Source organism: Zootoca vivipara, chromosome 15 (genome assembly GCF_965207765.1).
Source record: "Zootoca vivipara chromosome 15, rZooViv2.hap1.1, whole genome shotgun sequence".
In the NCBI taxonomy this organism is placed as follows: Eukaryota; Metazoa; Chordata; class Lepidosauria; order Squamata; family Lacertidae; genus Zootoca; species Zootoca vivipara.
The window spans coordinates 21586907-21600883 of NC_142598.1; positions in this window are offsets into that span (position 1 = coordinate 21586907).

The following is a 13977-nucleotide window of genomic DNA, read 5'->3' on the forward strand; positions in this document are numbered from 1 at the left end:
TTCAATCAAAGCTCCCTCCTTAGCCCTGCCCACCAATCTCTAGCATGCAGAATGTGTGCTTGTTTGCTGCCTAATTCTTAACTGAGCCACCACAGGCTGATCATACTAATCTGCTGGAAAAGGAGAAAACTGAGAAGAGGACACTTAATCTGTGTCTTAGGAAAGGATTTCAACTGGCTCACATCATTCATCTCGGATTTTATTTACTTAGATGAGAGACCCGCAAGGACTTCGCTAGTCCATGGATTTGGCATTCGGTCCTGTTTTTGTGAAGTTGAAAGTTTCGCCAACACAATTGGTGTTAGCTTCCTTTGCTCATAATTTCAGAGGGGCTAAGGAAAGCCAAAGGATATTATGGCGTGTGGACATGTTCGGACTTAAGGGTACACACTGTGTACCTGTGTGTTGCGTGTGCATGAGTGTGGCGGAGCCAATATAAATCAATGAGAAAGAGCCAAAAACAAACTCCTAAATACAAGGTAGTCTAATATGTTTGAAGATATGAAATTCATTAAGTAATAGTGATACAATATTGATACAAGCTTACCTCGATTTGAAAAAATGGGTGTCAATTCATCCCAGTTCCTTTGTATGCATTGGCCAGAAGAATGGAAGGCAGAATAATAATAATAATAATAATAATAATAATTTATTATTTATACCCCGCCCATCTGGCCGGGTTCCCCCAGCCACTCTGGGCGGCTTCCAACAAAATACTAAAATACAGAAATCCATCAAACATTAAAAGCTTCCCTAAACAGGGCTGCCTTGAGATGCCTTCTAAAGGTCTGGTAATTGTTGTTCTCTTTGACCTCTGGTGGGAGGGCATTCCACAGGGTGGGTGCCACTACCGAGAAGGCCCTCTGCCTGGTTCCCTGTAACTTGGCTTCTCGTAGCGAGGGAACCGCCAGAAGGCCCTCGGCGCTGGATCTCAGTGTCCGGGCTGAACAGTGGGGGTAGAGACGCTCCTTCAGGTATACAGGACCGAGGCCGTTTAGGGCTTTAAAGGTCAACACCAACACTTTGAATTGTGCTCGGAAACGTACTGGGAGCCAGTTTGGATCTCTCAGGACCGGTGTTATGCTATGTACTGAGCAACCAGGTGGAATACTCCTTGATCACACATGAACCTTAAGCAAATTCTCTCCTTCTTGGTCATATTATTCTTTTGTCTCAATTCAGGTGCAGAAAAGCTATTCTGCAGAGGAAAGCATGTACCGTATATTCCGGCGTATAAGACGACTGGGCATATAAGACGACTCCCAACTTTTCCAGTTAAAATATAGAATTTGGGATATACTCGCCGTATAAGAAATATGACCCGGCGTATAAGACGGCCCCTGACTTTTGAGAAGATTTTCCTGGGTTAAAAAGTAGTCTTATACACAGGAATATACTGTATTTGATTTGCGGGCTGCTTCTCATATGTTGGAAAGGGAGAATATTGAAGAATAACAGGCAGTAATGGATTAACCAAGAGATAAGGATAACATGGTTCTTGGAAAGGGAAACCTTGAGCAAGGCTCATTGTCTCCATTCTGGTGTTTTAATGGCATTTGAGATGCCTTCAGGAAGAGGAAGATGTCTATGTGGCAACAGGGAGAGATTAAGATGTATTAAAGGAGATAAATAATAAAAAGGGCACTTGTAGAAGACTTAAGACCTGGCACAGAACAGAGAGTGAAGAAAAACAACGAAATATAAGTCTGCTTGCGTGACAATGGATGCATTGAGAATCCGTGTCGTTAAGGGGAGAGTGACACGTGCCCTGACGCAGATGGGGAGGAGCCAGTGGTTGTGAGTGACAGCTGCTTTAGTCAGTTCATTGTGTAAGGGAATAAAGTGACAGGAACTGATAGTGAGGGAGGTGGGCAGGCAGAGGAAAGGATGGAACAGAACCCAGAGGGCGGGGTGTCAGACAACCTGGGCATTCCTGAAATACCTGTTGCCCTGGTGGATCTCAAAGAACAGACACTAAAATGAATTGGCTATTTCATCCAGATGTCCTGTACAGGCATTTACATAACTTTAACAACCCAAAGGCATGATCCTGCCAGCATTAAATACTTTCGGATCACATTAATTTAGATCACATTAATTGTCAGGGGGGGGGGGGAATCGATCTTGTTGACCACCCTGAGCAACTCGAAGGAAAAGTGGGATATAAGTAACATAAGACCATTATGAAGAATAAATGAAAAGTCTCAAGGTAGCAGTTATTCATTAATACTATGTACAGTATACGCTGCTTAATACACAGAAACTCAAGCAGTTTACATAAGGCAGTGAGCAAGCAAATAAATGAGGGGTGGGGGGTAGAGAGAAAACATTGTTGCTAGTAGGGATGGAAGGGTCTGCTCCTTTCAGTTCTCTCAGTTTTTCTTTTTTCCAGCCTTATTCATCAGCATTTTAGCACAAATGTCTTCAAATAAATACATTCTTACATGAAGTTTTGATGAGTGTCTGCATTTTTGCAAGCAACTTTCCCTAATACAATGCATTTTTGTTAGTTATTTCTCCTAATATATGCATTTTTATGCACACTCTCCCCTATGATATGCATTTTTGCAAATATTTAGTTGGGGAGTGGCATTGTAAAATTCAGGTAAGTGCAAATTCCGATAACTAAAGCTGCTTTTCAGGCCCCCGCCCCTTTTAACCTGCAATTAAAATAAGGAGGCATTTTGCAGACTTGATAAACTTTTGCTCCAGGAAAGGTGCCAGTTGGTGGTTGTAGGTGTGTGTGTCCACTAGAAGGTGCTGCACTCTTCAGTATGAATGAGCTGCTCAGATGGTGGGTCTAAAACTAGCTTTTCCCAACCTGTGTGTTGCAAAGCCTGTGTGAATGGGTTGTGGGCTTGTTCTGGACTGCAGGCCCCAAGAAGGGCTCGTGGGAGTGGTTGGGTGCAGGGATACCAAAGAAGGATGTAAAAAAAACCACAGAGTGATCAATTCTGGTGCTTTATTAAAAGAAAGGTGTAGAGACTTACAGCAGATCAGTCTGCCAGGTCTCCCAGCCTTTACAGACATGGGACAGACACTGCGGCAAGTATATGGCTTGTCCTCGCTCAAGCAAACATTCATACATTCTTTATATAAAAAACAGCATTTGGCACTGTGGCCAGGACTTCCCATTGCTCCACCTGACCAAATGAGAGCATGGGTGGCAAATACCCAAATCTTCCAGATAAGATTCCTCTTTCTGGGCTCAGAGCCCAGCCCCTCAAGCCCACAGATAAGGTTAGCATCAGAGCAAGCCCATTAGCCTCTATGAAAGCAAGTGAATATATGAGCTCATTGCTACATCTGCCAATTAATTGACGACCAAGATGATGTTTGCAGAGCTTCCGGGACAGTTCACCTTTGGTTCTTCACAGGGCTTTATGAACAAACCCAAAACTATTATTGCTTTTAATATTTCACTGATACGATGACTACCTCTTACGACTATTTGTTGGCATATGACAATAATGCTGCGTTGACATTTGCAACAGAACACAAGAAAGGCTCGAGTCCTACTTTTTAACACTTGGAAACTGCTCTCTTGTTAAAGATCCACCAATGATCATAGAATTGTAGAGTTGGAAGGAACCCTGAGGATCATCTAGTCCAGCCCCCTGCAATGCAGGACTATGCAGCTATCCCATATGGGGATTGAACCTGCAACCTTGGCATTATCAGCACCACGCTCTAACTGACTGAGCTATACACCTGGGATCAGCCACAAGGTGCTCATGCAGGGAGGCTATGACAGCTCTCCTCTGATGCGTGTCAAGTGCACACCAGAGGGAAATTACAATAGTCACTCAAAACTATTCCCTATATGAGCACCTTGCGGCAACTTATTACTTTTCCTTGGATGTCTCACGCTACAGTTGTAAAATAGGCAAACTTGCAGCTGAAATGCACATAATTGATGGCTGAAGAGCAAAACATCCAAAATTCACGTGACAATAAAACAATGGGTCACCATAACACGTAAATTTGAACTGGTGGGTTGGCATATCAAAAAGGCTGGGAACCACAGGTCTAAACTAAACTGCCCCCAATGTAACCTTTCCTCCACGGGGAGTTGCTCCAGCCCATCCATCATTTTGTTGGGCATTTATCTGAGCCTTTTCCAGCTGTGCAACCATCTGCCTTGTTGAGGTGTGCCAACCAGAACATTTCACAGTACAGTATTCAAAGTGTGGCTGCACCTACATTTGAACAGAGACATTATGGTATCGGTAAAATAAAAGCTGTCCTGCCAACCGTGAGCTCCTGTCGCTCAGAGGAAAAGGTATGGAGGTTGGAGAGCACTGGGGGGAAATGAGCTTTTCAAACCCTATGATCTGTTCAAAAAGTTACTATGATACTCTGCTGGTTCAGGCATTCAGGCATTCACAGTCATCAAGTGGTTTCCTCTTCCTTTGCCGCATGACTTTCTGTTCTCCCACCTGTGTTTTGCTGCATTAGGTTGCTGATGGGGGCCAAGGATGTTGCTGTGTCTCCAGTTGGCTCAGTCTGCAGAGACACTCCTTGCCACCAATGAGCTTCCATCTCCTTGTCGCTTTACTGCTCTCATCAGGTAAGTGTCCAGTCACCATGATATAAAGCCAGACTTTTCCAGATCGGGTCTCGTTTCTAATGCCCAGCGGAAACACCGGTTTTAATCCTCCACTCGCTGTAATGACTGGAGAAATACAATAGATTTAAAAGGGAGTTGCTCCACTTACTGAGCCCTTCATCTCACACCTATCTCAAATGGGTGAAGAGTGACAATGCAGGATAAATGCACATGGGGGAACATTGCCAGTGTCAATTCTCTGCGTAAACTGTTGTATGTTTCCAGCCCTTGTCCATCCTTCTCTGACCTCTGTGCTCTCTGCTGCTCTCTCTTTTTCTTTGTCTCTGTCTGTTTTTTTCTCCCTCTCTTTTTAAAACAAGAAGGTGGTGTTGGTATCATTCTGTCCTAATCCACAGAGGATATCAATGTTTCTGTGTGTGTGTGTGTGTGTGTGTGTGTGATATGCTTGCAGATATTTGCCTTATAGATATCGAAAGCATCAAAGTGGGAAAGGAGTTAATTAATAGTTCTTAATTCCAGCCTCTTCTGAATAGTCACTCGTATCACTTTTTTTGTACTTTCTACAATGTTGTGATAACAACATCACAACTTAGGCACAAAAATTTGCTGGGAGCGCAAATGGATCCATGTGTTTGGGGGACCCTTATGTCACACAATTCTCCCTTTATACTTCTAATTCACGATTAAATCTTTCAACTCTTTTATTTTGCATTTTTGCCCTTATAGGTTCTGCTCTTGATCAGTCTCCAGACATGGTGGTCAAGAAGGGGGACAATGTAACCCTAGACTGTTCCCAAAAAAATTCCAATTATTTTAACATGTACTGGTACAAGCAAGAACGGAAGACGCATGCACAGCTTCAGCTGGTGATCTATTCAACAGGGAATTCTGATGTAGAGAAGGAATTTAAAGACCGTTTCAGGAGCCCTGGAACACAGAATAAGCGGCTGTCTCTGATCTGTGAGGGAGCCCAGCCAGCAGACTCAGGCACCTACTTCTGCGCCAAGCAAGATCACACAGTGAGACAACAGCTGAGGAAGATAAACATAATTCTCTTCCCAGGAAACAGGACCACCTGAATATATATTGCAGGCCGGGGACAAAAATGCAAGGGAGGAGGCTTTTCGTAATGTAACATGGGACACTATCTACCAGGAAGTTCTCCTGCACAGGGCCTGTTTAAATGAACAGAGGCTGTGCAAGAGCTTGTACATTTATGGATGAAGATATTTTACTGCGACAGACACATCATCTGATAATGGTCCATACTTTTAGCTTTGTAAGGTCTAAGGAAGAGTCTATCTACTCCCCTCAGTCTGCGCTCTTGTGCAATTCCCATTCACTTCAATGGCCCTTATGAGAGAAAGCATTTTGTGCCCCTCAGAGCAAAACTTGCAAGCGATATCTGCAGCATCATCTTTACTAATAATAATAATAATAATAATAATAATAATAATAATAATAATTTATTTATACCCCGCCCATCTGGCTGGGTTTCCCCAGCCACTCTGGGCGGCTTCCAACAGACATTAAAATACAATAATCTATTATACATTAAAAGCTTCCCTAAACAGGGCTGCCTTCAGATGTCTCCTAAAAGTCTGGTAGTTGTTTTTCTCTTTGACATCTGGTGGGAGGGTGTTCCACAGGGCAGGTGCCACTACTGAGAAGGCCCTCTGCCTGGTTCCCTGTAGCTTCTCTTCTTGTAGCAAGGGAACCACCAGAAGGCGTTTGGCGCTGGAGCTCAGTGTCCGGGCAAAATGATGGGGGTGGAGACACTCCTTCAGGTATACTGGACCGAGGCCGTTTAGGGCTTTAAAGGTCAGCACCAAGACTTCGAACTGTGCTCGGAAATGAACAGCAACACAGATTCCCGCCCCAGTGCATCACGTGCTGCTTGCCACAAGGCCATAGACATGTTTTCTATCTCATCTTACTCCTATTTATCTCCTTTTCATCGCACCCCTGCCTTTTTACATCACATCATTTCCCTGATCCCAATTACATTCTTTTTGTAACCGTTTCCCCTTCAAATTTACAATGTGGGGGCTGTTACAACCCTTCCCATAGGCCTCTCCTCCTGGACTTACGTCTGCAGTAATATAGCTATGGCATGTGTTCATTTGTCTGATACCGATGCTGATACCCGACCCTTTCCAGTAGGGGTCAGTGGTGTACCAATATATGGCATGTGCTCACTTCGAACACCAGGTTGGTTGTTTAGCCCAGGCATGGTCTACCTGCTGGGCCGTAGCTGACTGAACTTTTGGGGTTTTTCCCAGCTTGCCTCCATGAGAACCCTTAACAGGAGATTCCAAGGCTTGGATCTGTTCAGCATGCAACACATGTGCAACTACCACACTATAAAATGCAAAAAAATACATGTTTTGAAGCACAGCCATCAAAAGAAGAAGGGTTGTTCATTATGTTTGACAGCGGGGCCTAGCCTCTCTTCTGTGTCATGGCCTCCCTTTAAAACTATGGCCCAAAAGCTGTATTGTGCCCCATTTCTTGCTCTGTTGAGGCCAAGAACCTAAGAACTGCTTGTTAGACAAGGCCAAAAGGCCCACCTATTCCAGTATTCTCATTGTATGTGGTGGTCCTTCATTTTCTCTTGCCCACGTACTGTATGTTTTATTGTGCTAATTTCCTGGTTGACATCAAAGATGCTATTGTGTCTTCTGTTGGCTTGGTCAATAAAATGTCTTCTCAGAGGTGTTCAAAAGTCCCAAGACGTCTCCATTCCAAGTTTCATGCTTCATGGTGGTCAGGGAAGGTCAAAACCAATTATCTTTAGATGGACTGGTAAAAGCAAGAAAGGGAGATGGACACCCAGCTTAATCTGCTTGTTTTTTGCCCAGCAGGAGAGTCTACCACTGAGAAGGAAGTTTAAGGCTGCTTCAGGAGCCCAGAAATGAACATTTTGAGTTGTCCCTGACCTAGCTGAGAGACACGGGCTCCTAGTTCTGTACCAAGGAAGATTACACAGTGAGAGGCAAATGCCGAAGAAACAAAGGACAGACCTAGTCATAGGGTTGCTGTTACCCTCACAGTCACCCCAGATTTACTGATGCCTGGGCCCAATCCAAACTGTGCCTCTCTGTGGTGGTGAAATAATAACAACATGGCAAGACAATAGACAATCTGTTGCCAATTAATGGTCATTCTCTCCCCCCCCAATCATCTGTCTTGTTTTCCTTATGGTGGGATGGTGCTGTAGCACTCATGTCCTACTTGGGGGGCCTCCCACAAGTTCATCACTGTGAGAACGGGATGCTGGCCTATACTAGAAGGCTCTCCTTATTTTTCTTGTATTGAGATTTGTCCAAGGGATTTCTTTTAGCGAAACTAAAGATTGCCATTGAGTGCGTCTTGTCACCTCCTCTGAACAGCACCCTCCCCAGCTGACTCTGCTTCTAGCCACCTCCCACCCCCACCCCAAAAAAGTGGTTTCTCTCTCATTTCCACTCCCTTGCCCACAACATTTCCTGATCTCCCATCTGAGTTTTATTGCAGTCGCTACTTGAAGAGCAACAAGGATGTTGCGGCGCCTGGAACTGGCTCGGTGGGGCAAATGTCTGCTGAAATGCTCCTTTCCTCCAGTAAGCTCCCATCTTCTTCTCACATTGCTGTTCTCATCAGGTAAGTGATCTATTATGACTGCCCTCACATAAATTGGTGACCTTCCAGTGTTTCTGAACTGGGATTTATTTTTAACTCCAATTGGAAAGATAGGACCCACTTTTATTTGAGGTGTCTGTCAAGAGTTTTTACCAGAGCTGAAAACGGTACTGTCAAAATATTATTTGCTCATGTATGCTGCTTTTTATTATTGTCTGGGGTCAAGGAGGTCTAGAAATACTGTTTTCAAAGTTGCAACATCTCCCTTCGATTGCAAGTCATCCGATTCAATTCTCATCTCTTTTACTTGTATCTTCATTTTGTTTTCACTCTTACAGGTAGCGCCGTTCAGCAGACTTCAGATACGATTGTCAGGGGAAACAAGGAGGTTCTGCTGAGTTGTTTCCAACAGAAAACCACTTTTACCTACATGTACTGGTATAAGCAAGAAAGGAAGAAGGATTCGCAACTCCAGCTGGTGGCTTTTTCGGTGGAAGGTTCCAGAGGAAGCGATGCCATTCAGAAGGAATTTGAAGGCCGCTTCGAGAGCAGTGGAATGAATGGGTATGCCTTCAATCTGACCTTGAAAGACGCAAAGCCGAACGACACAGGCACCTACTTCTGCGCCAAGCAAGATCACACAGTGAGCCAACTGCACAGGAAACCACACACAAACCCCTTCATCAGGGAATATACATGAATGTCATAATGGCTGTTACACAGGGACAGATCCATGGGTGTAGATGGGATTTATGTTGGGGGGGGAGGACCACCCACCTGCCATCACCCTATGTTTGGCTCTGCCTGGTAGATTCAGAATGAAACATATCTACAACAGTTGTTTTAAATTACTCTCTTTTGACCCCAAGTGCTCAGAAAAATCTGCCAAAATCTTCAATTTCTACTATTTGTGAAGTATTTTTATTTATTCACTTAATTTGGGAGGAAGGCAAGTGCCCCCCCCCTTCCCACCTACACCCATGGACAGACCGAAAATACTTCGGTACATGAGGAGAAAAATCCAACTTCTTTTAGTTATTAATATGGGACAGAATTCAGGTTCTCCAAGTGAAAGTCCCATTAAAAAAGGTCGCCGGAGGCGGGGCAGGAACCGTTTAAGAGTCACATACAGCATTCTTGGTGCTAGATAATTTTAAAAGTGCTGGTTTTTTATTTTTTTAAAAAATTGATTTTTATCCACCCTGGTTCAAATGCCTGAAGTTCTTAGAGGAAAAGTGGGATATAAATATGGCAAGAAATAAGTAAATAACACACACACACACACACACACACACACACACACACACACACACACACAGAGCTTGGTCACAAATATTTCCTCCTTAAGGAGGTTGGGGGCAGAGGGATGGCAGAACAGTTACCAAACTTCCTGGAAGATACGGCCTATCTGGCTCCATTTCAATCCAGATTCTGGTCTGGTTTAGGAACCAATTCAGTCTTGGTCACCCTGCTAGATTACCTGTATAGAGAGGACAGGGGAATCATAGAATCCTAGAGTTGGAAGAGACCACAAGGGCCATCCAGTCCAACCCCCTGCCAAGCAAAAAACACCATCAAAGCATTCTTGACATATGTCTGTCAAGCCTCTGCTTAAAGACCTCCAAAGGAGGAGACTCCACCACACTCCTTGGTAGCAAATTCCACTGCTGAACAGCTCTTACTGTCAGGAAGTTCTTCCTAATGTTTAGGTGGAATCTTCTTTCTTGTAGTTTGAATCCATTGCTCCGTGTCCGCTTCTCTGGAGCAGCAGAAAACAATCTTTCTCCCTCTTCCATATGACATCCTTTCATATATTTGAACATGGCTATCATATCACCCCTTAACCTTCTCTTCTCCAGGCTAAACATACCCAGCTCCCTAAGCTGTTCCTCATAAGGCATCGTTTCCAGGCCTTTGACCATGTGCTTCTGCTCCCCCCATGGCTTTTGATACCATTGACCGCAGTAGCCTCTTAGACTGGTTCTGTGGGGTGGCTATGGGGGCACTATTTTACAGTGCTTCCACTCCTACCCTCAGGGCTACGCCTAGAGAGTACCACTGTGAGACAGTTTTAGCTCCAAGATGTGCCACAGGGTACAGTCTTGTCCCCTGTGCTATTTGATATCTATGACACCACGGATGCGGTTGTTAGGAGTTTGCAGGCAAAGAATATTCAGCACACTGATGACACAGTGCTCAACTTCTCCAGGACACGCAATGCATGGTTTGGACTGTTTTCTGTGCACTTGTGGACTGGATGAAGGCCAATAAACTGAGCTTGAACTCTCCCAAAATGAGGCACACTGTAGATGGGTGGTTCTCGTGTCCAGGAGAGTTTTTATGTCCTGTTTTTTGTCCTGAAATCAACTTACTTAGAGTAGGGGACCAGGGTAATGCCATGCTGTGTGGTATCGGTTGCCAACAATGCACGTATATGCCCATGGGCCCTTTCCGACTAAGTGTAGGAAGAACTTTCTGACAGTAAGAGCTGTTAGGCAGTGGACTCTCTCAAAGGGTGGTGGACTCTCCTTCCTTGGAGGTTTTGAATCAGAGGTTGGATGGCTACCTGTCATGGAAGTATTTTAGTTGAGATTCCTGCATCACAGGGGGTTGGACTAGATGACCCTCGGGGTTCCTTCCAACTCTGCAATTATATGATTCTATGAATGATGCCATTGTGACTACTCCTAGACTGCAAGCCTAAAGCTGCCAACTTGTGTATACAACCTTGGGAGGAAGCCCCACCAAATTCATCCATGGAATTGAGCTTCATGGCTGCAACCCTAAGCATAGGAACAAAGGAAGCTGCCTTATAACTGAATTAGGCCAGTGCTCTCATCTGGCTTTGTATCAATGACTGACTGTGTCTCTCTAAAAATTTTCCTCAGCAGCCTTGTCTGGAAATGCCAGGGACCTAATCTGTGACCTCCTCCATACAACACACACACACTCCACCAGCGTGTTATAGCTGTGCCCCCAAAGCACACTGGCCAGATCACTGGGACTTCCTTCTAAGCAGAGTTGGGGCCAAACTGCACTTCCCATGATCAGGGAGAAAACAAAGGGCCAGGCTGCCAGGGCTGGAGTCAGATGTAGGTAAGTGCTCAGTCAACTTTTTATTCAAGGAAATGAACATACAACTCAGCGGCACTTCCCAGTAGGTCTTGCCCCTGTGGAGCAGTTGTCTGGATTGATGGTCCCTGCCTTCTAAGGCTCCTCCTCTCCCATGCAGTCTCAAACATCATCTGAGCATCTTTGTCCTCTGTTCCACTCTCCTCATTATTCTGTGCATTCTTGGAGACAAGGTTGGAGGGGAGCTTGTTGCAGCAGGAGAGGGAGACTCCCAGGATTCCTCAGCTGTCTCTTGATGCCCTTCCTCTGCTTCAGCCTTGGAGTCTGAACTGCTTCCTTCCACAGGTTCTTCCTGATCTCTAAACTTCGTTGCCCCTTCAGCATTTGTTGCTGCCTTAGATTCTCCGAGTTGCAGAAATTGGCATCTTTGCTTATACTGTACTGGCCACTGACACATGGCTTTAAAAAAAGAGAAAGAGATTAATTTGCAAATGCTGTATATAGATGCACATTTAAAAATGATTACAACCTTACTGAGTCATACAAAGTAGACCCATTGGTTTCAGTGAGTCTGAGTATGAATTAGCTGGATGCATGATTTTAATGCTAATGGTCAGGTGGTTCCTTTACCTTTAATGTTAGATATCACCCTATAATTTTTAGATGAATACAATATATCTCACTGTAATGGGGAAGACCACGGCCTGTGTGCATGTGCTCAGTCTTCTGCCAAGATGCTCACTTCTGATGGGCAGTTCCAGGGCCCCTGCTTCCCTCCTTTACTTTTAAACCAGAATTTGAATGCACAGCCATTCAAATAGAGGACATCATACAGAGAACTGCCACCTGTCCTTATTCTTCCACCTGTCCTTATCCTAACCTTTTGGTAGCCCTTCAAATGGACACAAGTCTTCTCCAAAGGAGGACACTGACCACCCTGTCTTTGCCCTGCTTCTTCTGCTAATGTGTGCCTGTGGTACCAGTCGCTCTGTCATTGAGACCTCGTCCATTTTCCACATAATTTAAATAGGCTGCATTTTTCCCCCTAAACAAGTGAAGATGTGAAATTAGACTCTCTTTTAAAAAGTACTAGTGATGTAGTGAAACCAGAGGGACATCGCCCAGCTGTGAGTCGTGAAGGCCACTCCCTGCAAGGCCATTTCCACCTGGCCAAGGGGCGGGGCCCACACTCACCCAGCTCTACCAAAGTGCTTCCTGGGGAGACCAGAGGGACATAGCTATGCCTGACAAGAAACCTAACTATTGGATTCTTTTGCCCCATCTTTTGGTGCCTGCCAAACAGCCGTGTCATGCTTATAATATTTTATTCTCTTGCTAATTATGCTGTTTTAATTGTGCATTTTATATTTGACTTCACTTAGCAATGGTTTTTTTTTGAAATGTTTTTTGGGTTTTTTGTTGTTGTTAACCTTGTTTGTGTTAAATATGTATTCTGTAGTTGACCTCCTTTGTAATGTTTTATTTTGAAATCTTTAAGATAATATTATAGTTTTCTGTTAATTATGTTGTTTTAACAGTATACTCTATATTTGACTTTCTTCAGATTGTTTTATTGATATTTAATATTCTGTAAACTGCTTTCAGATTTTTCTTAAAAATATAAAGCGGTATAGAAATTAAATACCTCCCTACCTCCCTGGGATGCTAGGATAGGAAGCACCCACATGATCCAGCCTATCTAGACACACGCTGGTGATGCATTGGGAAGCATCATTAAAGCATAAGGCACAGTGCAAAGGTTGCTTGAATTGGTCCTTAGATGCCAACCAAGCTTATTCCCTGAAATCCCCACCCAAAAACCCTCCCATGCTAATACTTGGGGAAGTGAGGGATATAGGGGAAAATAGATGGTTGTATTAGAAGTTTGCATTGGAAATTAGCAAGGTCACTGCAGGGACTTGAACCCTGTCCTGGAAACCTTGAAGGTGGTGCTTGAAATGGTCCTTTGGTGCAATGGTGGAGTTAAGAATCAAGCTCAGTCACTGAAGTCACCACCCTCCCATGCTAATACTGTACTTTGGTTTTTTTTAAAAAAGGGAGCCAATTGTTATTTGGGCAGTGTGGGATAGAGATGGATAGAGAGACATAGATAGAGGGGGATAGAGAGACAGAGCGATAGAGAGGGATAGAGAGACAGAGTGATAGAGAGGGATAGAAAGAGTTGCATTGGAAGTAAGCATGGACACCGCAGGGATTTGAACCCCGTTCCTGGGAACCAGGAGCGCCGACCACCAGTGTCTTTTGCTTTTTTTTTGAGCAATGCAACAAGGGGAAAAGCAAAACCCGAGAGAACACTCTGTGAATGTTCTCTCAGGGAAAAGAAAACCTTAAGATGTTTAGAAGAGCTGTTTGGAGAGAAGTGAGAAGTGACAGGCGAAGAGGATTTGAGAGTGATCTGGCTGCGACATCTGTCATCCAATTGATCGCCAGGGTTGATTTGCGCTAAGGGGGGTGGATTATGCTGTATCCCTCACCGCTCCATGTGCATCCCTCCCGAAGCTGCACACTCAGTGGAAGAGGACGACCATCCCAGATAGAAGGAGTGTACCATTCTTCAGTCAAGGGTATACAATAGCTGCGCCCCACAGCTAGGTCCATTTGTAGGAGAACGTAGGGTAGTCAAGCTTCCAAGACTCCAGACACATCCAAGTAAGGCACTGAATTATGTATTAAATAGTGTTCTTGGAAGATGC